The 26,523-nt window shown below is 44.3% G+C and overlaps 1 pseudogene; it reads right to left on the reverse strand.

The window, feature by feature from the left end:
- Positions 1-2,234: 2,234 nt before the first annotated feature.
- Positions 2,235-26,361, reverse strand: LOC106585316 (sodium-dependent phosphate transporter 1-A-like; annotated as a pseudogene).
- Between the last annotated feature and the right edge of the window lie 162 nt (positions 26,362-26,523).

Genomic DNA, 26,523 nt, shown 5'->3' on the forward strand with positions numbered 1-26,523 from the left:
ATGTCTATAGTATTCTCTCATGTATGCAATCTGGTTTCCGCTCAGGTTATGGATGTGTCACTGCAACCTTGAAGGTCCTCAATGATGTCACCATTGCCCTTGATTCTAAGCAATGTTGTGCTGCTGTTTTTATTGACTTGGCCAAATCTTTTGATACGGTAGACCATTCCATTCTTGCGGGCCTAGTTTGCTAACTACCTCTCCCAAAGAGTGCAGCGTATAAAGCCAGAAAATGTACTGTCTCAGCCACTGCCTGTTGCCAAAGGAGTCCCCCAAGGCTCGATCCTAGGCCCCACGCTCTTCTCAATTTACATCAACAGCATAGCTCAGGCAGTAGGAAGCTCTCTCATCCATTTATATGCAGATTATACAGTCTTATACTCAGCTGACCCCTCCCTGGATTTTGTGTTAAATGCTCTACAACAAAGCTTTCTTAGTGTCCAACAAGCTTTCTCTGCCCTTAACCTTGTTCTGAACACCTCCAAAACAAAGGTAATGTGGTTTGGTAAGGAGAATGCCCCTCTCCCCACAGGTGTGATTACTACCTCTGAGGGTTTAGAGCTTGAGGTAGTCACCTCATACAAGTACTTGAGAGTATGGCTAGACAGTACACTGTCCTTCTCTCAGCACATATCAAAGCTGCAGGCTAAAGTTAAATTAAGACTTGGTTTCCTCTATCGTAATCGCTCCTCTTTCACCCCAGCTGCCAAACTAACCCTGATTCAGATGACCATCCTTCCCATGTAAGATTACGGAGACATAATTTATAGATCGGCAGGCAAGGGTGCTCTCGAGCGGCTAGATGTTCTTTACCATTCGGCCATCAGATTTGCCACCAAGGCTCCTTATATGACGCGTCACAGCACTCTATACTCCTCTGTAAACTGGTCATCTCTGTATACCCCTCGCAAGACACACTGGTTGATGCTTATTTATAAAACCCTCTTAGGCCTCACTTCCCCCTATCTGAGATATCTACTGCAGCCCTCATCCTCCACATACAACACTTGTTCTGCCAATCACATTCTGTTAAAGGTTCCATAAGCACACACATCCCTAGGTCACTCCTCTTTTCAGTTCGCTGCAGCTAGCGACTGGAACGAGTTGCAACAAACACTCAAACTGGACAGTTTTTCTCAATCTCTTCATTCAAAGACTCAATCATGGACACTCTTACTGACAGTTGTGGCTGCTTTGTGTGATGTATTATTGTCTCTACCTTCTTGCCCTGTGCTGTTGTCTGTTCCCATTAATGTTTGTACCATGTTGTGTTGCTACCATGTTGTTATGTTGTGTTGCTACCATGCTGTGTTGTCATGTGTTGCTGCCTTGCTATGTTGTTGTCTTAGGTCTATCTTTATGTAGTGTTGTGTTGTCTCTTGTCGTGATGTGTGTTTTGTCCTATGTTTATATTTGATTATTTTTTAATCCCAGACCCCGTCACCGCAGGAGGCCTTTTGCCTTTTGGTAGGCCGTCATTGTAAATAAGAATTTTGATCCAAATCAGTCAGGTTTCAAGACTGGTCATTCAACTGAGACTGCTCTTCTCTGTGTCACGGAGGCTCTCCGCACTGCTAAAGCTAACTCTCTCTCCTCTGCTCTCATCCTCCTAGACCTATCTGCTGCCTTTGATACGGTGAACCATCAGATCCTCCTCTCCACCCACTCCGAGTTGGGCATCTCCGGCGCGTCCCACGCTTGGATTGCGTCCTACCTGACAGGTCGCTCCTACCAGGTGGCGTGGCGAGAATCTGTCTCCGCACCACGTGCTCTCACCACTGGTGTCCCCCAGGGCTCTGTTCTAGGCCCTCTCCTATTCTCGCTATACACCAAGTCACTTGGCTCTGTCATATCCTCACATGGTCTCTCCTATCATTGCTATGCAGACGACACACAATTAATCTTCTCCTTTCCCCCTTCTGATAACCAGGTGGCGAATCGCATCTCTGCATGTCTGGCAGACATATCAGTGTGGATGACGGATCACCACCTCAAGCTGAACCTTGGCAAGACGGAGCTGCTCTTCCTCCCGGGGAAGGACTGCCCGTTCCATGATCTCGCCATCACGGTTGACAACTCCATTGTGTCCTACTCCCAGAGTGCTAAGAACCTTGGCGTGACCCTGGACAACACCCTGTCGTTCTCTACTAACATCAAGGCGGTGACCCGATCCTGTAGGTTCATGCTCTACAACATTCGCAGAGTATGACCCTGCCTCACACAGGAAGCGGCGCAGGTCCTAATCCAGGCACTTGTCATCTCCCATCTGGATTACTGCAACTCGCTGTTGGCGAGATGGGGACGGTTACAAACCAGGCGATGAAGATATTCCTGAACAGATGCCAGTCAACAGCCTTCCTTGAGCGCAGCCATCCAACAGCAACCACAGAGCCCACCTGAGTGCACACAACAAAAACAAGTTTACTCAACACTATCCACAGGTTCACACTGGTTTCTACTAGCTCACACTGGTCAATTAATGAATGAATTGTTACGTATTTAAGTGTCATGCGATTCCTCCGTTATGGTATTATAAGTCAAATTTTCCAAATTATTCAATAACAGTGGTATAGCGCTCTAGACAGTTTTTTGTTGTTAGGCTCAAAATTGACCCGACTCATCTATACAGTTAAACTTGAATTACCTTGCAGTGAGTTGTGCTGACAGGGAGACCAATATTAGAGGCTACTACCACTGTGAGCGCTGAGGACAGTTCAATGCTGAATCCACTGGAAGGAGCAAATAAGATTCGCAAGAATTATATACTGTATAATAAGATACAAGAGAACATTGAATGATATTCATACTGAATAGACTTTGCGAGTTTGAACAATGTGATATTTTGTTGTATTGGCCCACAGACTTACGTATGTAAAACACAGATCGTTTCAGTGCATGGTATACCTGGAGGGGGTGATTGGGGTGAGGTCCTTGCCAATGGTCTGGATCACTTTGTGTCCCCACACCCAGAGCCCAGCAGTGATGCCCACTCCTCTATACAAAAGCAGCCAGATGGGTGTGGGGGCATTGGACACCACAGAGCCACTCTCATACACCAGCCACAGGGCCACCAATTGCATTACTGAGAGAGAATAAAAAAGGAGAGCATACTTACTTCACTTAATCAGCCTATAATAATAAGCAGACAGTAATTATTTATCTTTATAAACTAGGTAGTTCGAGCCCTGAATACTGATTGGCTGACAGTCGTGGTATATCAGACCGTATACCATGGTTATGACAAAACATTTATTTTTACCAATTATGTTGGTTACCAGTTTGTAATAGCAATAAGGCACCTCAGTGGTTTGTGGTATATGGCCAATATACAGTACCACGGCTAAGGGCTGTATACAGGCACTCTGTGTTTCGTTGTGCTTATGTACAGCCCTTAGCCATGGTATATTGGCCATATACCACACCCCCTCGAGAATTATTGCTTAAATATTCCCTGTCCTAGCATACCTGACATCGTTGCCTCCATGGGCGAAGGAGCTGAAACAAGCAGTGAGGATCTGTATGAACCGGAAGAGATGTGTGACCTCTGGCCGGTCCACCTCCAGCTCATCCTCCTCTAGAAGTATGTCCTTGCCTGCCTCCATTGTCAGCCCCACAGCCTCTGCCTCCTCCTTAACCACTGTACCACCATCTGCCTCTGCCAAGCGGTAGCTGTTGTAGCTGTCCAGCTGTGATCTCCTGAGCTGATCTGCTAGCTCCCCCCCTTGTATCTGCGGTCCCCATGGATGCCATAGATGGTCAGGGTGTAGGAGGTGTAGCTGTTGTTTCGCCGTATGGGTCGTCCATCGTCGTCATCAATGCAGTCTCCCACCTTGGCCAGGTGAAGCTTGTGTAGCAGGTCTTTGTAGAGCCCTGAGTCCTTTTGTACAGTGTGGGCTTGGCCACTATGTGGGTCTGTGATAGTCATGGGGCCCATTCTGTCATTAATACCTAACAGGGATAACCAGCAACAATACATTCAGTTCAAACAATAAAGATGAGTGGTAAAATAGTATTAAGCTTAATCATTTTGTCACTAGGGGATCTCACTATTGCTGATGTCCAAGTCTTTGGTGTCCATGTTGCTGTCCAGATCAGCCTCCTCTGAGCCTCCAATGTTAAAGGCCACCCTTTGCTTATCGGCTGGTGGTGTCTGGGGAATGGAGTCACAAGGTTTTATTGTGGAGGGATGCTCCTGTGGGGCAAGATTGGAGGGGGTCTTCTCCATCAGTGGAGTTTCACAGCGACTGGAGGCCACTTCACCTGATGGACAAACAGCAGCAAGGCAGCAATCAGCATTATTTCTACATCAATCGATTCCCTTTCAAAGTTGGAAGTTGTATAACAGCAATGAGATTTACGCTTCATCTTCTTCTTGAGCCGTGGACAGACGATGAACCACACAACCAAGGCTGTGATGAGGGCGCAGCCCAGTGAGATGAGCAGTGTTACCCATCATGGCATTTGGTCGAACCCCAGCACTGTGTACAGGACAAGGGCACAGGGGACAGAAGGGTGAGGCGTAGAAGGCGCTCTCACTAAAGCATGTACCCTTCACATAATTCAAGGTCATCCTTTGACACAGCACCTGGTATGGGAATTGCAACATTTGCCACTGTACAATATTACAGTCAAAGCAACCACATCAAACACATTCTGTTCAAATGTTTCAGTTAAAATGTGTAGTTGGGTTATATGCCTTTCCTAAAACTAGAAATGCATACAATTCAGTAATTTAGTAGAAACTGTCCGTTTCATTTACCATACACAAATGTCAAGTACACTAGTGAGTGTACTATTGCTTGTGCCTTCAAAGTCCTTTTAGATAATCACTAGGATGGTACAAACTAAATGACCCCTCTTGCTGTCTCTAATTCGTTGTTTCTCGGTCCCTTCCTACTTCATGACCACATGAGATAGGAGACATGTGGTAGAATTTCTTGAGAACTTTTTCACTTCCAACTAAGCTATTTGTGTACATACTCAGATATGAGCAGTATCAGAAAGAGGATATGCAGCAACAAATAATGTGAGTCAGACAGGTGCTGAAGAGGAACTTATCAGGGTCACTTTCAACTAGGATGGTGCATTACTAAACTCAGCAAATAAAGAAACGTCAACTGCGTTTATTTTCAGCAAACTTAACATGTGTATATATTTGTATGAACATAACAAGATTCAACAACTGAGACATAAACTGAACAAGTTCCACAGACATGTGACTAACAGAAATGGAATAATGTGTCCCTGAACAAAGGGGGGGGGGTCAAAATCAAAAGTAACAGTTAGTATCTAGTGGCCACCAGCTGCATTAAGTACTGCAGTGCATCTCCTCCTCATGGACTGCACCAGATTTTCCAGTTCTTGCTGTGAGATGTTACCCCACTCTTCCACCAAGGCACCTGCAAGTTCCCGGACATTTCTGGGGGGAATGGCCCTCACCCTCTGATCCAACAGGTCCCAGAAGTGCTCAATGGGATTGAGATCCGGGTTCTTCGCTGGCCATGGCAGAACACTGACATTCCTGTCTTCCAGGAAATCACACACAGAACGGCAGTATGGCTAGTGGCATTGTCATGCTGGAGGTTCATGTCAGGATTAGCCTGCAGGAAGGGTACCACATGAGGAAGGAGGATGTCTTCCCTGTAACGCACAGCGTTGAGATTGGCTGCAATGACAACAAGCTCAGTCCGATGATGCTGTGACACACCACCCCAGACTATGACGGACCCTCCACCTCCAAATCGATCCTGCTCCATGGTACAGGCCTCTGTAATGCTCATTCCTTCGACGATAATCGCAAAATTGAACATCACCCCTGGTGAGACAAAACCGCGACTCGTCAGTGAAGAGCACTTTTTGCCAGTCCTGTCTGGTCCTGTGACGGTGGGTTTGTGTCCATAGGCGACGTTGTTGCCGGTGATGTCTGGTGAGGACCTGCTTTACAACAGGCCTACAAGCCCTCAGTCCAGCCTCTCTCAGCCTATTGCGGACAGTCTGAGCACTGATGGAGGGATTGTGCGTTCCTGGTGTAACTCGGGCAGTTGTTGTTGCCATCCTGTACCTGTCCCACAGGTGTGATGTTCGGATGTACCGATCCTGTGCAGGTTCTCATTTACAACTGCGACCTGGCCAAGATAAAGGAAAGCAGTGCGACACAAACAACAACACAGAGTTACACATGGAATAAACAAACATACAGTCAATAATACAATAGAGAAAGTCTATATATAGTGTGTGCAAATGAGGTAGGATAAGGGGGTGAGGCAAATAGGCCATAGTGGCAAAATTATTACAGTATGGCAAATTAAACACTGGGGTGATAGATGTGCAGAAGATGAGTGTGCAAGTAGCGGTACTGGGGTGCAAAGGAGCAAAATAAATAAAATAAATAACAATATGGTGATGAGCTAGTTGGATGGGCTATTTACAAATTGGCTATGTACAGGTGCAGTGATCTGTGAGCTGCTCTGACAGCTGGTGCTTAAAGCTAGTGAGAGAGATATGAGTCTCTTTGAAAGACAAGGTCCTGAAAAAGGGATGTTTCTTTTTTTGCTAAGTTTAAGTACCAACCTATTGTTTCAACTTATTAACATGTTTTTATACTATAGCGGTTACTAATGCACATTTTCTCAATACTTACCTATTTAATCCAGTAGCCAATAAAATGTTACAGATCAAAACGAGTCAATCAAATTTGACAGATGTGAGAGACAGGGAGCAAAACACAATTTACAGCAATAATACAAATATACAGGATAGCAAATACTGTAATGCAGTGACAATAACTCTCCTACTGCCATAGATACAATGAGGGGCTCCCAAGAGAACATTTCATATCTTCTAAATGAAGCCTTACAAGATTGTGTGGTTTTGATTATGTGTGTCTGTTGGCATGAGTGATATTATCAGCATCAGTTGTGTTACTTTGAATGTCTGAGAAACTGAACACGTGAGTAAGGGTAAGTGTATAATTATGTTGGCAAGCATGAAAACGAGTGTGGTAAATATGTGAGCAATATCATACACAGTAGCCTATATTGTTGGATGTGCCTGTGTGCAATAAAATAAAATTGTATCCCACAGCATAGTATAAGACATGTAATTTCAGAGGTTCTGACAGCAGAATGTTTTCTTAAAAAAAAGGCAGGTAGTTAAATACGCTGAATGACAAAACATTGGACTGAAATATTAACACATTTCATCATAGCAGACTCCTTTATGCCTCCAGTGACACTTTTTAATAAGGCATCAAGGGTGCTCCAGAGGGTTTCAATGGTCCCTGCATTAGTGCTGTGAGAGAGTGTTTTGGGAGGATGAAGTGATTGGGGTGTATGTGTGCATAGTGACTGAGAGTGTGTACTCACGGGGGGCTCCAGTGAACATGATCGAGAAGAGGTTGATGGCCATGGTGATAGCATAGAAGACAGGGAGAGCTCTCAGGCCGTTGGGAACAGGATCCTCCTGAGGAAGATAGGTGGGGTGAGATCTGGCTCGGAGCACATGGCTAAGGATCACTTATTAAATGTCACTATTTCATAGATTCCTCAGATATTCCCCATTGTGTGCTGAAACAGTCATTTCATCCTTCTACATTCTCTCGTCAGGAGAAAGTTGAAACACTAAAAACAATGTTACAGGTTTACCCCTCTAACCTTATTCAGGATGAACCTGCGAACAAAATAGAAGAGAATTGCAGAACTTATTTCAGTTGTTGTGTATATTACATTTGTTTTATTTGATTACTTTATTATTTAATCCCAAGTCATCTCATCTCTATAAAGCTGCTGCCTATGCTCTCTGACAAAATCACTATATTAGTCGTTCTTCAAAGAAAATAAGTCATACATTTATGACTGCTGAATACCAATGATCAATCACTTAGATCATGTATTTTCAGGTAGAGATACCTCGCAAAGCAACTGCTATCTATTCCTCTCGATTGTCTCTTTTCTCTCTCTGTCTTTCTGTTCCACACTAACCTAATGTAGCAGGCATAAAATAATCTTACAGGCCGGAAAAGTAGGTGCGCAATGGATTATGGTCATTGTAGTTAATGACCACGCTTTCTGTGCTAAATTATGTATAATATTAAAACTAAACTTTAGCACGGGAAGCATAGAAATAGCGCATATAGAACAGATCTACTGCTTCTTAGACTTGCTTTCAATGAGAATGACAGCTCTATAACTCACATTTCTATGTGAATTTAGTCGTGTCGCCCAAAAAGTTACATATTGCAGCTTTAAGGTTCTGTAAAGAACCCGAAATTGGTTCAAAATAGAACCCTGTATGGAACTCAGTGGTTCTACATGGAAGCAATTTTGGTTCAGTGATGACGAACCCCCGGGTTTCTGATCAAAGAACCCTACAAAAGGGTTCTATATAGAACCTTAAGGGGTCCCATATATGAAGCAAGCAATAACAGCCTTTTTGGTTCAATGCAGAACCTTTTTTGCTAAGAGTGTAATGTACTGATGGACAGAGAAAGTCTCAGTCCCTTCCCCGATTTCATTGTGGGGGACAATTATCACAAATGTAGATTTCAAGCACTTCAAGAGTAGTGTTACTGATGCCTTCTCAGTGCCGGATTACAGTTGTGTCCCCAACCTTTGTTTTTTTAAATTGCAAAATGTGTAGAATTGCAAGGAATTAGCCTTAAAACAGCAAAGTACTCTCTTAGCCTTGTGACAAAATGTGTAGAAATAGAATTATAAAACTGGACATGTTTCTGTCATAAAAACAGAATTGGGGGTGGGGGTCTGGGGCAGTAGTCCGGTTCTGGGCCGTGGTCTTATGAAATACTAGGCAACTAGACAATACAGCAGTTCTGTGTCTTGCATAACTAGCAATGAATATCTGACTGGTTAGGTTACTTCATATGTGCTTTATACTAAAACCAGTTATTTAATTAAAACATAAGTGGACCATAAAATCATAGTAGAGTATGCCTTTCATTTTTCCAATTCTGAAAACCACAAGGACTCAACAAAATAGTTTATCCTTAGAAGAAAAAAGATTGCAAACAATTTCTGAAAATGTAAATAAGAGTTGCTACAAAATATCAGAGCAGGATAAGGAAAATCAAGTGGTTACATTGCCTACATGTGATAGTTACAGCAGTTTGACACTAAATTATCTAGATCAGTGGTTCTCAACCCTTTTCGATTACTGTACCACCAACTGAATTTTGCTCTGCCCGGAGTACCTCGTGTGATTTTACCAGTAAGCCTATGGTCTCATTAGTCAAGTACCCTCTGTGGATGGGCCAAGTACCCCCAGAGGTCCTCGTCGGAACCACTGATCTAGATGACATAGACTTATTCAGATGTTTATAATAATGGGCCAACAATAAAAAAGTGGAAGGCGTCACGCGCAACTCAGGTTCGTGTACGACAGTGAGGAAACAGTCTGAAAGGGATTAACGAACGAGGGCAATGGTGAGTGGAGAGCACTAAGTATTTTATAAGCCTACTCACCAATAAAGGACCTCTGCTCCCGTTGCAATAAGTAGCCCTGAAATTGAAGACTGTGCGTAGCCTGTGTGCCTAAGCAAGCATCCACGGTATAACTTGTCCACTTAATCTACAGTCATTGGAGGAGAGTTCTATATCAAGCGGTGCGGCCAGAGTTGTTTGGTTAAATTGCTTGTGGGCTTACATACTTGTTCGGCAATGGGTGGGGAGTATAACGGCTCATGCGCACGCACTCTCAGTTCTAATCATAAAACTGCAGCTGCCAGAGACAAGGCTTAATATTTAGCCTGTTTACAGAAAACCTTAAAGGCCAAGTGCAGTCAAAAACCTGTTTTATATACACTGCTCAAAAAATAAAGGGAACACTTAAACAACACAATGTAACTCCAAGTCAATCACACTTCTGTGAAATCAAACTGTCCACTTAGGAAGCAACACTGATTGACAATACATTTCACATGCTGTTGTGCAAATGGAATAGACAACAGGTGGAAATTATAGGCAATTAGCAAGACACCCCCAATAAAGGAGTGGTTCTGCAGGTGGGGACCACAGACCACTTCTCAGTTCCTATGCTTCCTGGCTGATGTTTTGGTCACTTTTGAATGCTGGCGGTGCTTTCACTCTAGTGGTAGCATGAGGCGGAGTCTACAACCCACACAAGTGGCTCAGGTAGTGCAGCTCATCAAGGATGGCACATCAATGCGAGCTGTGGCAAGAAGGTTTGCTGTGTCTGTCAGTGGTGTCCAGAGCATGGAGGCGCTACCAGGAGACAGGCCAGTACATCAGGAGACGTGGAGGAGGCCGTAGGAGGGCAACAACCCAGCAGCAGGACCGCTACCTCCACCTTTGTGCAAGGAGGAGCAGGAGAAGCAATGCCAGAGCCCTGCAAATGACCTCAAGCAGGCCACAAATGTGCATGTGTCTGCTCAAACAGTCAGAAACAGACTCCATGAGGGTGGTATGAGGGCCCGACGTCCACAGGTGGGGGTTGTGCTTACAGCCCAACACCGTGCAGGACGTTTGGCATTTGCCAGAGAACACCAGGATTGGCAAATTTGCCACTGGCGCCCTGTGCCCTTCACAGCTGAAATCAGGTTCACACTGAGCACGTGACAGACGTGACAGAGTCTGGAGATGCTGTGGAGAACGTTCTGCTGCCTGTAACATCCTCCAGCATGACCGGTTTGGCGGTGGGTCAGTCATGGTGTGGGGTGGCATTTCTTTGGGGGGCCGCACAGCCCTCCATGTGCTCGCCAGAGGTAGCCTGACTGCCATTAGGTACCGAGATGAGATCCTCAGACCCCTTGTGAGACCATATGCTGGTGCGGTTGGCCCTGGGTTCCTCCTAAAGCAAGACAATGCTAGACCTCATGTGGCTGGAGTGTGTCAGCAGTTCCTGCAAGAGGAAGGCATTGATGCTATGGACTGGCCCGCCCGTTCCCCAGACCTGAATCCAATTGAGCACATCTGGGATATCATGTCTCGCTCCATCCACCAACGCCACGTTGCATGACAGACTGTCCAAGAATTGGCGGATGCTTTAGTCCAGGTCTGGGAGGAGAACCCTCAGGAGACCATCCGCCACCTCATCAGGAGCATGCCCAGGCGTTGTAGGGAGGTCATACAGGCACGTGGAGGCCACACACACTACTGAGCCTCATTTTGACTTGTTTTAAGGACATTACATCAAAGTTGGATCAGCCTGTAGTGTGGTTTTCCACTTTAATTTTGAGTGTGACTCCAAATCCAGACCTCCATGGGTTGATAAATTGGATTTCCATTGATTATTTTTGTGTGATTTTGTTGTCAGCACATTTAACTATGTAAAGAAAAAAGTATTTAATAAGATTATTTATTTCATTAAGATCTAGGATGTGTTGTTTTAGTGTTCCCTTTATTTTTTTGAGCAGTATATATTTCCACACTAGGAGGTTGGAATCATTTGAAGAGGCAAGGGAGGAGGATGGTCCAAGTGATCTGCATAACAAACCAATACCAATTGGCATACCTTTGTATGCCTCCTCCTCTGTATACCTGCAGACACAGACACAAAAAAGTTCAGTCATCTGCACCCAATACAGCTAGCCTTCAACATATTCTTATAGCCTAAATATTCTTATGTCTTTGTTGATTGATATCCATTGAATTGTGTCCATTTATTGTTTTAGAAAGATTTGCACAAATATGAAGAAATAGATAAGCCAATATAAATTTAGATCATACAAGGGACAAGCCTTACCTTAAATTGAGAACCTCCACCAGCTAAGGAGGTTCCTCGATAAACCCCACCTCCTATGGGATTCTTGGAAGAGCCTTTTAGGGGCAATTTTCAGTGCCAAGAACCCTAAGGTTCTTCTGAGAACTTTGACGCTCTTAGAAGAACCCTTGTTGAACCCCTAATTGTTATAATGTAGGTAGCCGATAATATAGTATTCCTGCACTTCAACATTACACGGTCAAACTTTTCAGTGTCTATGTTAGTGATCAACCTCCAATTTATTATTAATCTTCTTTTCTGTGAAATTCACATAGGAAGTTTGCAGGCACAAGGAAGTCAGCAGAATTTGCCCAGGTTTGAAATGCAACATTGCCCTTAAAAACTGCTGATGACTTTCCTTTAAACATCAGTTATTATTTGGTACTCTGTGGTGTTGTAAGTTGTGGTAGTTGAAATGCACGTAATCTAAACCTTTTAGTCGGCATTTATGTGATCCACTTGCCCATTGGATGGAACTTTTTGACCCCTGAAAAGCATTTGGAGGTGGGCCAGGAAGACAGCTGATGATTCTCTAACTGAATTTCCAATAACCTTGTCATTTTTCTATTTATACTGCTTGTCAATTTTCAATTAAAGTGATAAACACATTGCGAATACACTGAAGACACAAGAATGTGAACAAGTGTGTGACAGTTTTGGGAAGCTTGGTCATCTTTTGTGTGAAAAACATGTAGGGATGTATTTAGCCCCATTTACACAATACACCATCAAACACAGGAGATTATAGTGGGAAGATTACAAGAGATTACATTTGTACAGGTTTTCTAAGTCATACATTTAATTGCTGAGGCTAATAATATTATCAATGGAATTTGTGTGAGTTAATGCAGTAATGGCGAACTGTTAAACATACTACCGTAATTTCCGGACCATTAAGCGCACCTGAATATAAGCCGCACCCACTGAATTAAAAAAATAAATATATTTTGAACATAAATAAGCCGCACATGTCTATAAGCCGCAGGTGCCTACCGGTACATTGAAACAAATGAACTTTACACAGGCTTTAACGAAACACGGCTTGTAACAAAAATAAATAGGCTTTAACGAAACACGGCTTGTAACAAAAATAAATAGGCTTTAACGAAACACGGCTTGTAACAAAAAATAAAAAATTAGCAGTAAGCTTTAGTTGTCTTTTTGCACTGAGTCAATTCCTCACGCTGCTGTTTCCAACGTCTTATCATCGACTCATTAAGACCAAGCTCCCGTGCAGCAGCTCTATTTCCTTTTCCAACAGCCAGATCAATCGCCTTCAACTTGAAAGCTGCATCATATGCATTTCTCTGTGTCTTTGCCATGATGAGGGTGACAAAATGACTACCATAATCAGAATGATGGGAAGTTTGAGAGCGCTCGATTTAATCTAAACAGTAAACAAAAAAGTTGTTTGACCTTAACCCGTTCGGCAATTTCATTGGTCTAATGAAAGCTTCATGCCGCCAAAAAACTGAGCACGTCACAGAATGTGTTTTAAAAAAAAATAAATAATTGAAAGCGGGAAAAATCCATATATTAGCCGCGTCATTGTTTAAGCCGCGAGGTTCAAAGCTGGGAAAAAAGTTCCGGCTTATAGTTAGGAATTTACGGTATGTATGACCTTGTGGCTAGTTAAAGGATTCATGTCACTGCACTTTTCAAATAAGTGGACACTCGATCCAGCAATGACTCCTGGGACTCTGTAAAGGTCTATGTAGCATTCCATTTCATCTGTGATCCAATATTTTTGTATTTATTTTTATTTCACCTTTATTTAACCAGGTAGGCAAGTTGAGAACAAGTTCTCATTTACAACTGCGATCTGGCCAAGATAAAGCAAAGCAGTTCGACACATATAACAACACAGAGTTACACATGGAGTAAAACAAACATACAGTCAATAATACAGTAGAAAAATAAATCTATATACAATGTGAGCAAATGAGGTGAGACAAGGGAGGTAAAGGCAAAAAAGGCCATGGTGGCAAAGTAAATACAATATAGCAAGTAAAACACTGGAATGGTAGATTTGTAGTGGAAGAAAGTGCAAAGTAGAAATAGAAAATGGGGTGCAAAGGAGCAAAATAAATACAGTAGGGGAAGAGGTGGTAGTTTGGGCTAAATTATAGATGGGCTATGTACAGGTGCAGTGATCTGTGAGCTGCTCTGACAGTTGGTGCTTAAAGCTAGTGAGGGAGATAAGTGTTTCCAGTTTCAGAGATTTTTGTAGTTCGTTGTAGTCATTGGCAGCAGAGAACTGGAAGGAGAGACGGCCAAAGGAGGAATTGGCTTTGGGGGTGACGAGAGACATACCTGCTGGAGCGCGTGCTACAGGTGGGTGCTGCTATGGTGACCAGTGAGCTGAGATAAGGGGGGACTTAGCAGGGTCTTGTAGATGACCTGGAGCCAGTGGGTTTGGCGACGAGTATGAAGCGAGGGCCAGCCAACGAGAGCAAACAGGTCACAGTGGTGGGTAGTATATGGGGCTTTAGTGACAAAACGGATGGCAATATATATATCATGTGTTTTTTATATTACTCTTTGGCAGAAGACAAAGCTCTAACTTTCAGCATGTTTGTTTCTGCTATGTTGTGTGATGCATGTTTCTCCTCAACCATAACCACAACTATTTTGTTGTGTATACGTTGTGCTGGCTTAAGGCTCAAATCAAATTTGAGAATGTCCTACATTTTTCAGCCAACTTACTGTATAATCAAATACAGTAATGCATCTTTAATTAGTACTTCCCAATGAATAATTAGATGAATGTACATTTGTATGGCTTTAGTCAAGATTTAATTTGAGCCTTTAATACGACCCTCATGTTTTTTTATATTACTCTTTGGCTGAAGACAAAGCTCTAACTTTCAGCATGTTTATTTCTGCTATGTTGTGTGATGCATGTTTCTCCTCAACCACAACTATTTTGTTGTGTATACTGTATATGTTGTGCTGGCTTAGCAACATCCTCTAAACATATGCTAAAATAGTACACTAAAAGTACCTAAAAGAAAGATGTGCGATTTAGAGTCAGTGAAAAGATCTGAATGATATTATACATTTTGTCCAGTCTCTCTGCTTGTAGTGTCACATTCGTCTGAAGAAGGAGACCAAGGCACAGCGGGAGTATCGTTCCACATCTTTTATTTGAATGTGAAACTTAGCGAGACAAAGAATAAACTAATAACAAACCGTGACGACAGCGGTGCAACATGCACTAACTCAAAATAATCTCCCACAAACACAGGTGGGAAAAACAACAACTTAAATATGATCCCCAATTAGAGACAACGATGACCAGCTGCCTCTAATTGGGAATCATACAAAAACCCCAGCATAGAAAAAAGAAACTAGAACACAACATAGAAATAAATAAACTAGATAAACACCCCAGTCACGCCCTGACCTACTCTACCATAGAAAATAAGAGCTCTCTATGGTCAGGACGTGACAGGTAGGCTTTCCGCATGTGTAAGACTTGTTTCAGTCTGTTTTCTTTTTGTAATTTGAGAAACTTCAGCATCACATAATGTTGTCTCTGTTATTCGTTACAACACAAAATTCTTCATATGGGAAAATGTGGGGTAAAACAGGAAGTGTGTCATTTGAAGCGTCTCACCCACACATATCCGCAGTTATTTATCTGGCTGTACAACTGCCTCATTACACTAGCTGGCACGGCATCCTCCAGATGTAAAAAATCAACAAAACAAAACACTTTTGTAAATCATTTCGAAACCAATGTTTTAATGTTTTATTGAATTAGCACATTAGTTCTTCATTCAGAACAAGTACTATAACGGTTGAGAATGTCCTACATTTTTCAGACAACTTACTGTATAATCAAATAATTACAGTAATGCATCTTTAATTAGTACTTCCAAATGAATAATTAGATGAATGTACATTTGTATGGCTTTAGTCAAGTTAGTGACATTGTTGTTTTCCATTGAGGTGTGAGAAATAACTTTGTGATAAGGGTAACTTTGTGTGAGAGAACCAAACCCCCAACATATTAAGCCTTTCTTTTCCCAGGCTGGGGCTTTACACCGACTATACAGGATGTACAGCAGAGCATTTTCCCACAGTAATAATTAGTTGTGCGTGGTTTCTCATAGCGTGCTTTCTCATTTCTGTTTTGTATGATCATACATACACACAATTTGAAGTATGTACAGTACTGCCAACCATTATTGGTTGAATAGAATGGATCTTTCACAATGAACTGGACAAGCTGATGTTGAAATACTATACAAACTACCTCCTCTAAAACACCGTTAGATCTTGTTCTTCATAACTAAGAAATACTTGTGGGAGAGATTGTGATGGAAACATTGCATTTGAGAATTCATTCATCATTTGCACACACTGCATATAGATTTTTTATATTGTGTTATTGACTGTACATTTGTTTATTCCATGTATGTTGTTGTTTGTGTCGCACTGCTATGCTTTATCTTGGCCAGGTCGCAGTTGTTCTCAACTGGCCTACCTGGTTAAATAGAGGTGAAATAATGTATTTATTTTTTAATTCAGAGAAGCCTACATAATGCAGATGTTGTTACAAGAAAGGTCTCGATATAACGATTGTATAAACAGAAAAAAGTACATTTCAAAAGAAAATGTCAAATATTTGTATTGTCATTATGCTTTCCTAATTCCTTCCATAGTTGTATTGTGCATTTGATGTTGAATAATGCCTTATAAACTTTACATTTTACACTAATTGATTCTTATTGTCTATCTTCTTGCAAATGGGATAGTGCTTGCTTTAGAAACAAAGGAATTGGCCTTTCATGTTTTCAATTACAAGGGATTAGACGCCAAATGGTTTACTAAACATTTCCTGAAGTAGCAAGGTCATGTGTCAAGTATTCCTTGATGCTTAATACTGTTACTAAACATTCTCTTCAGTAGCAAGGTCATGTGTCAAGTATTCCTTGATGCTTAATACTGTTACTAAACATTCTCTTCAGTAGCAAGGTCATGTGTCAAGTATTTGTTGATGCTTAATAGTGCTGCGTAAGTTCAAATAATAAAGATAGTGAGAAGTCTGGATAGGGGATGTTAGGAGATATACTGCAAGAGGTTAACAGCTAGTTTGATTAGCTTTAATGGTTTGCATTTAGTTGTTATGAGAGCATGCTAAGACTGTATGGAAAGCACTTGTTTCAGATATTGCTACACAAATTCCCTTCAAGTCCTCTAGATGGCATTCATGTCTCCCTACGGGGGTCAGCTCCCACTAAGCCCAAACAAAGCTCTTCTCTGTCCTGGCACCCAAATGGTGGAAGGAGAGTTCCTGGCCCTCTTCCTGAAAAACTTCAGAAACCCTACCTCTTTACAGAGTACCATAAAGGCCTAGTGCAGTCAAAATTCTGTTTTCTATACTGAAAAAAAATACAAACGTAACATGTAAAGTCTTGGTCCCATGTTTCATGAGCTGAAATAAAAGATCCCAGAAATGTTTGCATCCCTATTAGTGAGAATTTCTCCTTTACCAAGATAATCCGTCCACCTGACAGGTGTGGCATATCAAGAAGCTGATTAAACAGCATGATCACTACACAGGTGCACCTTGTGCTGGGGACAATACATGACCACTCTAAAATGTGCAGTTTTGTCACACAACATAATGCCACAGATGTTCTCAAGTTTTAAGGGAGCGTGCAATTGGCATGCTGACTGTAGGGATGTCCACATGAGCTGTAGCCAGAGAATTGAATGTTCATTTCTCAACCATAAGCCACCTCCAAGGTCATTTTAGAGAATTTGGCAGTACATCCAACTGGCCTCACAACCGCAGACCATGTGTAACCACGCCAGCCCAGGCCAGCCCTGTCTGAAACCATCTCAGGGAAGCTCATCTGTTTTACATTGTGAACAGAGTGCCGTATGGTGACGGTATTTTTTATTTTTGAGTATTTAACCTTTATTTAACTAGGCAAGTCAGTTAAGAACAAATTCTTATTTACAATGACGGCTTAATCCGGCCAAACCTGGACGACACTGGGCCAATTGTGCTCTGTCCTATGGGTCTCCCAATCACAGCTAGATGTGATACAGCCTGGATTCAAACCAGGGACTGAGGTGACGCCTCTTGCACTGAGATGCAGTGCCTTAGACCGCTGCACCACTTGGGAGCTCAGGCATAAGGGCAGGCGTAAGCTACAGACAACAAACACAATTGCATTTTATCGATGGCATTTGAATGCACAGAGATACCGTGACGAGATCCTGAGGCTCATTGTCTTGCTATTCATCCGCCGCCGTCACCTCATGGTGCAGCATGATAATGCACGGTCCCATGTCGCAAGGATCTGTACACAATTCCTGAAAGCTGAAATTGTCCCAGTTCTTCCATGGCCTGCATACTCACCATACATGTTACACACTGAGCATGTTTGTGATGTTCTGGATCGACGTGTATGACAGAGTTCCCGTTCCCGCCAATATCCAGCAACTTTCGCACAGCCATTGAAGATCAGTGGGACAACATTCCACAGACCACAATCAACAGCCTGATCAACTCTATGCGAAGGAGATGTGTTGCGCTGCATGAGGAAAACGGTGGTCACACCCAGTGGCGATTTTAGCATGTAAATCTTGGTGGGGCAAACTCCCCTCAAATTTTTCTTAGATGCATGCCAGCAAAGCCACTACACTACACAACACAACACTAAACAATACATTAATTGCACTAAACGGCGAAAAGCGGTGCCCACAAACTGTTAGGCCTACATAAACCTGTCCCAACAGCAGAGCTTTCTATCAAGCAAAATGTAGTGAATCCTTACCACCGCTACACCTGGCTATCAGCGGAGCCTTTAAAAAAAAAAAAAATTGTTTTTTTTATTTCACCTTTATTTAACCAGGTATGCTAGTTGAGAACAAGTTCTCACTTACAACTGCGACCTGGCCAAGATAAAGCAAAGCAGTGCAACAGAAACAACAACACAGAGTTACATGGAAAAAACAAGCTTACAGTCAACACAATAGAAAAAATAGAAAGTCTATATACAGTGTGTGCAAATGGCATGAGGAGGTATGGCAATACATAGGCCATAGTAGCAAAGGAATTACAATTTAGCAGATTAACACTGGAGTGATAGATGAGCAGATGATGATGAGCAGATGATGGTGTGTAAGTACTGGTGTGCAAAAGAGCAGCAAAGTAAATAAAAACAATATGGGGATGAGGTAGGTAGATTGGGTGGGCTATTTACAGATGGACTATGTACAGCTGCAGCGGTCTGTTAGCTGCCAGATAGGTGATGTTTAAAGTTAGTGAGGGAAATGTAAGTCTCCAGCTTCAGCGATTTTTGCAATTCGTTCCAGTCACTGGCAGCAGAGAACTGGAAGGAAAGGCGGCCAAAGGAGGTGTTGGCTTTGGGGATGACCAGTGAGATATACCTGGAGCACGTGCTACGGGTGGGTGTTGTTATCGTGATCAGTGAGCTGAGATAAGGCGGAGCTTTACCTAGCATAGACTTGTAGATGACCTGGAGCCAGTGGGTCTGGCGACGAATATGTAGCGAGGGCCAGCTGACTAGAGCATACAGGTTGCAGTGGTGGGTGGTATGTGCTATAAGGTGCTTTGGTAAGTAGTTTGAGTAATTATCGAGGTGAGCTAGCCAGCCGCGAGGCGGCGCCAGACTTAGTCAACACACCTAGTCATCATTAACCCACTGCTAGCTAGCCAACCGTTACCGACTAGCAGCGCTGTAGATACTAATACTTTACAACGGAACGATTTGACTAGTGCAGTGTTAGCTAGCTAGCTACTTAGTTGTCTTTGTCATAGCTTGATAATTGTGTAGTCTAGTAATTACCGAGGTTAGCTAGCCAGCCATCGAGGTTAGTTAGCCAGCTATTTCCGTCCCCTGCGACGCCATTTTTCCTAACCCAGCCAACTATTACCGACGAGCAGCATTGTAGAAACTAAATACATTACAAGGAACGTCTTGATTAGTGTTATGTTAGCTAGCTAGCTACAAAGTTGCTTTGTATCATGACAAGGTGTAGTACTGAAACTATCGAGGTTACCTAGCCAGCTACACGTTCAAAGTCAACAACGCAGCCACTGCTAGCTAGCCTACTCCACCAGCCAGCAGTACTGTATCATTTTAGTCAATAAGATTTTTGCAACGTAAGCTTAACTTTCTGAACATTCGAGACGTGTAGTCCACTTGTCATTCCAATCTCCTTTGCATTAGCGTAGCCTCTTCTGTAGCTTGTCTACTATGTGTCTGTCTATCCCTGTTCTCTCCCCTCTGCACAGGCCATACAAACGCTCCACACCGCGTGGCCGCTGCCACTCTAACCTGGTGGTCCCAGCTCGCACGACCCACGTGGAGTTCCAGGTCTCCGGCAGCCTCTGGAACTGCCGGTCTGCGGCCAACAAGGCTGAGTTCATCTCAGCCTATGCTACCCTCCAGTCCCTAGACTTCCTGGCGCTGACGGAAACATGGATTACCACAGATAACACTGCTACTCCTACTGCTCTCTCCTCGTCTGACTACGTGTTCTCGCATACCCCTAGAGCATCGAGCCAGCGGGGTGGTGGCACTGGAATCCTCATCTCTCCCAAGTGGACATTCTCTCTTTCTCCCCTGACCCATCTGTCTATCTCCTCATTTGAATTCCATGCTGTCACAGTTACCAGCCCTTTCAAGCTTAACATCCTTATCATTTATCGCCCTCCAGGTTCCCTTGGAGAGTTCATCAATGAGCTTGACGCCTTGATAAGTTCCTTTCATGAGGATGGCTCACCTCTCACAGTTCTGGGTGACCACGTCTACCTTTGACTCATTCCTCTCTGCCTCCTTCTTTCCACTCCTCTCCTCTTTCGACCTCACCCTCTCACCTTCCCTCCCTACTCACAAGGCAGGCAATACGCTTGACCTCATCTTTACTAGATACTGTTCTTCCACTAATCTCATTGCAACTCCCCTCCAAGTCTCTGACCACTACCTTGTATCCTTTTCCCTCTCGCTCTCATCCAACACTTCTCACTCTGCCCCTACTCGGATGGTATTGCGCCGTCCCAACCTTCGCTCTCTCTCTCTCGCTACTCTCTCCTCTTCCATCCTATCATCTCTTCCCTCTGCTCAAACCTTCTCCAACCTATCTCCTGATTCTGCCTCCTCAACCCTCCTCTCCTCCCTCTCTGCATCCTTTGATTTCCTTTGTCCCCTATCCTCCAGGCCGGCTCGGTCCTCCCCTCCTGCTCCGTGGCTCGACGACTCACTGCGAGCTCACAGAACAGGGCTCCGGGCAGCCGAGCGGAAATGGAGGAAAACTCGCCTCCCTGCGGACCTGGCATCCTTTCACTCCCTCCTCTCTACATTCTCCTCTTCTGTCTCTGCTGCTAAATCCACTTTCTACCACTCTAAACTCCAAGCATCTGCCTCTAACCCTAGGAAGCTCTTTGCTACCTTCTCCTCCCTCCTGAATCCTCCTCCCCCTCCCCCCTCCTCCCTATCTGCGGATGACTTCGTCAACCATTTTGAAAAGAAGGTTGACGACATCCGATCCTCGTTTGCTAAGTCAAACGACACCGCTGGTCCTGCTCACACTGCCCTACCCTGTGCTTTGACCTCTTTCTCCCCTCTCTCTCCAGATGAAATCTCGCGTCTTGTGACGCCCAACAACCTGCCCACTTGACCCTATCCCCTCCTCTCTTCTCCAGACCATTTCCGGAGACCTTCTCCCCTACCTCACCTCGCTCATCAACTCATCCTTGACCGCTGGCTACGTCCCTTCCGTCTTCAAGAGAGCGAGAGTTGCACCCCTTCTGAAAAAACCTACACTTGATCCCTCCGATGTCAACAACTACAGACCAGTATCCCTTCTCTCCTTTCTCTCCAAAACTCTTGAACGTGCCGTCCTTGGCCAGCTCTCTTGCTATCTCTCTCAGAATGACCTTCTTGATCCTAATCAGTCAGGTTTCAAGACTGGGCATTCAACTGAGACTGCTCTTCTCTGTGTCACGGAGGCTCTCCGCACTGCTAAAGCTAACTCTCTCTCCTCTGCTCTCATCCTTCTAGACCTATCTGCTGCCTTTGATACCGTGAACCATCAGATCCTCCTCTCCACCCTCTCCGAGCTGGGCATCTCCGGCGCGGCCCACGCTTGGATTGCGTCCTACCTGACAGGTCGCTCCTACCAGGTGGCGTGGCGAGAATCTGTCTCCGCACCACGTGCTCTCACCACTGGTGTCCCCCAGGGCTCTGTTCTAGGCCCACTCCTATTGTCGCTATACACCAAGTCACTTGGCTCTGTCATACCCTCACATGGTCTCTCATATCATTGCTATGCAGATGACACACAATTAATCTTCTCCTTTCCCCCTTCTGACAACCAGGTGGCGAATCGCATCTCTGCATGTCTGGCAGACATATCAGTGTGGATGACGGATCACCACCTCAAGCTGAACCTCGGCAAGACGGAGCTGCTCTTCCTCCCGGGGAAGGACTGCCCGTTCCATGATCTCGCCATCACGGTTGACAACTCCCTTGTGTCCTCCTCCCAGAGTGCTAAGAGCCTCGGCGTGACCCTGGACAACACCCTGTCGTTCTCCACTAACATCAAGGCGGTGACCCGATCCTGTAGGTTCATGCTCTACAACATTCGCAGAGTACGACCCTGCCTCACACAGGAAGCGGCGCAGGTCCTAATCCAGGCACTTGTCATCTCCCGTCTGGATTACTGCAACTCATTGTTGGCTGGGCTCCCTGCCTGTGCCATTAAACCCCTACAACTCATCCAGAACGCCGCAGCCCGTCTGGTGTTCAACCTTCCCAAGTTCTCTCACGGCACCCCGCTCCTCCGCTCTCTCCACTGGCTTCCAGTCGAAGCTCGCATCCGCTACAAGACCATGGTGCTTGCCTACGGAGCTGTGAGGGGAACGGCACCTCCGTACCTTCAGGCTCTGATCAGGCCCTACACCCAAACAAGGGCACTGCGTTCATCCACCTCTGGCCTGCTCGCCTCCCTACCTCTGAGGAAGCACAGTTCCCGCTCAGCCCAGTCAAAACTGTTCGCTGCTCTGGCACCCCAATGGTGGAACAAGCTCCCTCACGACGCCAGGACAGCGGAGTCAATCACCACCTTCCGGAGACACCTGAAACCCCACCTCTTTAAGGAATACCTGGGATAGGATAAAGTAATCCTTCTAACCCCCCCTTAAAAGATTTAGATGCACTATTGTAAAGTGGTTGTTCCACTGGATATTATAAGGTGAATGCACCAATTTGTAAGTCGCTCTGGATAAGAGCGTCTGCTAAATGTCTTAAATGTTAAATGTAAATGTAAAACGGATGGCACTGTGATAGACTGCATCCAATTTGCTGAGTAGAGTATTGGAAGCTATTTTGTAGATGACATCGCCGAAGTCGAGGATAGGTAGGACAGTCAGTTTTACTAGTGTAAGTTTGGCGGCGTGAGTGAAGGAGGCTTTGTTGCGAAATAGAAAGATTTGATTTTGGATTGGAAATGTTTGATATGAGTCTGGAAGGAGAGTTTACAGTCTAGCCAGACACCTAGGTATTTGTAGTTGTCCACGTATTCTAGGTCAGAACCGTCCAGAGTAGTGATGCTAGTCGGGCAGGCGGGCAGCGAACGGTTGAAAAGCATGCATTTGGTTTTGCTAGCGTTTAAGAGCAGTTGGAGGCCACGGAAGGAGTGTTGTATGGCATTGAAGCTCGTTTGGAGGTTAGTTAACACAGTGTCCAAAGAAGGGCCAGATGTATACAGAATGGTGTCGTTGGCGTAGAAGTGGATCAGGGAATCACCCGCAGCAAGAGCGACATCGTTGATATATACAGAGAAAAGAGTCTGCCCGAGAATTGAACCCTGTGGTACCCCCATAGAGACTGCCAGAGGTCCGGACAACAGGCCCTCCGATTTTACACACTGAACTCTATCTGCGAAGTACTTGGTGAACCAGGTGAGGCAGTCATTTGAGAAACCAAGGCTATTGAGTCTGCCAATAAGAATACGGTGATTGACAGGGTCGAAAGCCTTGGCCAGGTCGATGAAGACGGCTGCACAGTACTGTCTCTTATCGATGGCGGTTATGATATCATTTAATACCTTGAGCGTGGCTGAGGTGCACCTGTGACCAGCTCGGAAACCGGATTGCACAGCAGAGAAGGTACAGTGGGATTCGAAATGGTCAGTGATCTGTTTATTAACTTGGCTTTCAAAGACTTTAGAAAGGCAGGGCAGGATGGATATAGGTCTGTAACAGTTTGGGTCTAGAGTGTCACCCCCTTTGAAGAGGGGGATGACTGCGGCAGCTTTCCAATCTTTAGGGATCTCGGACAAAATGAGAGGTTGAACAGACTGGTAATAGGGGTTGCAACAATGGCGGCAGATAATTTTAGAAAGAGAGGATCCAGATTGTCTAGCCCAGCTGATTTGTACGGGTCCAGGTTTTGCAGCTCTTTCAAAACATCTGCGATCTGGATTTGGGTGAAGGAGAAGCTGGGGAGGCTCGGGCAAGTACCTTCGAGGGGTGCGGAGCTGTTGGCCGGAGTTGGGGTAGTCAGGATGAAAGCATGGCCAGCCGTAGAGAAACGCTTATTGAAATTTTCGATTATCATGGATTTATCGGTGGTGACCGTGTCACCTAGCCTCAGTGCAGTGGGCAGCTGGGAGGAGGTGCTCTTGTTCTCCATGGACTTTACAGTGTCCCAAAACTTTTTGGAGTTAGAGCAACAGGATGCAAATTTCTGTTTGAAAAAGCTAGCCTTTGCTTTCCTGACTGACTGTGTGTATTGGTTCCTAACTTCCCTGAACAGTTGCATATCGCGGGGATTATTCGATGCTATTGCAGTCCGCCACGGGATGTTTTTGTGCTGGTCAAGGGCAGTCAGGTCTGGAGTGAACCAAGGGCTATATCTGTTCTTAGTTCTACATTTTTTGAAAGGGGCATGCTTATTTAAGATGGTGAGGAAATTCATTTTAAAGAACGACCAGGCATCCTCGACTGACGGGATGAGGTAAATATCCTTCCAGGATACCTGGCAGCGAAACAATTCATTCAGCCTCGTTTACTACCTTTTTAAAAAACATAGCTGAAAGGGCTGATATGGCTCTCTGGCATATTACATAATTTATGCAGCAGCATATAAGACATTTTTGGACTCACCTTGTGCGTGGCAGCCCTTCGTTGGCAAATTTTGTCATCAAAGAAAAAGATTTACAATTCCGAGTTGGATGACCGTTGAAAACGTATTTTCCCAGTCTGACTTCCCAGTTGCAATGTTTGCGGTTAGCCGCTGTCACTGATTCCTTCCAAACAACTCATTTTTGAATTTGCCATCTCCATCTTGTTGTGTAATGTTTATGTCCAATGGCCGATGAGCACCGATACGTTTTATCCATAATTTATCTTCATTTTCATATGACAAGGATTAAAAAGGATTTGCCAGTAGATTGTCTACTTGATTTATGATGACGACTGCTTGCTAAGATGTTGAAAGTAAGATGTTGACATGATCAGTCCAATCAAGACTACTGTAGATATAACGTGTTTGACTTCATTTTATTTGTGGCTAATGACCTTGACCCTTCTTGGAAGGGTAGTTCTAATGTAACTCCATGGCAGCACCCAAAGGGCTCACATTCTTGATGTCTACTCTTCCTAAAGGCGGGTGACGTAGTGTCCCCATGAGTGACAGAACACTGAGCTAAATCACGGAGCAATGCTCCTATTTTCTGCTGGCCTGCCTCACCACCACAGAAAGCACTGAGCTTTGCAGAGCCGACCTGCTTTGTGGGCCTCAAAATGACGGGTCGCCACGGGTCACACCAGATACTGACTGGTTTTCTGATCCACGCCCTTACCTTTTTTTTAAGGTATCTGTGACCAACAGATGCATATCTGTATTCCCAGTCATGTGAAATCCATAGAATAGGGACTAATGGCTTTACTTCAATTGACTGATTTCCTTATATGAACTGTAACTCAGTAAAATCTTTGAAATTGTTGCATGTGGCGTTTATATTTTTGTTCAGCGTATATATTGTACAACAGCGGATGAAACTAACACTACACATGACCTAATTAGTGATGTGCAGTTTGCGAACGATTCGTTCTTTTTGAACGACTCTTTTTACTGACTCAAGAGTTATATCTTTTTTCAGAGTAACTCATTCATTTTAGTAGTTCGTTTGACCTGTTGGCCACAATGAATTCTACAGAAAGATTAAAGGAGCGACATGGTCATTTGACGTCTGTTTTGGCCGTGCAGCATTTATGGTGATACGGCCTCTGCAGAAGTCAGGGCCATCATTCCGGTTGCGCTTCGCCGAGCAGCGCAGAGCTGTTGTGAAGTAAGTTTTCGAGGAAGTGAGTTTGTGCTTATACAGGACCTCCCGCCCTCACCTACCGTCAACCAATCATGTCAATGCGGAGCTATACGGAGCCCTCCACCTTGTTACAACATTTTAGAGGCGCGTGACGATGTGGTACAGAGTTCAATTTAGCCTCTGGGTGCCTCTAGAAGCCCTGCAATTGCGTCACAACATCCATACGGGCCTCCGACCACATAAATTGGCTTTTAAAACCCGCTCCTCCAGCTCAGCGGGGATGTGCTCCGACCAGCAACTGTCTATCATGTGCGCGAGGGAAAATAGATCACGCTGCAGTCAGTATAGAGAAGAAAAATACATGTTTATAACTGATAATTGATCACATGGTGCAAAAATGAATGCAATTAATTGAAATATTGAATGTTATGCGTGCTCTGGGTATTACTGACTCAAATTAACGAAGCTATT

This window comes from Salmo salar, chromosome ssa24 (assembly GCF_905237065.1).
Source record: "Salmo salar chromosome ssa24, Ssal_v3.1, whole genome shotgun sequence".
NCBI lineage: Eukaryota > Metazoa > Chordata > Actinopteri > Salmoniformes > Salmonidae > Salmo > Salmo salar.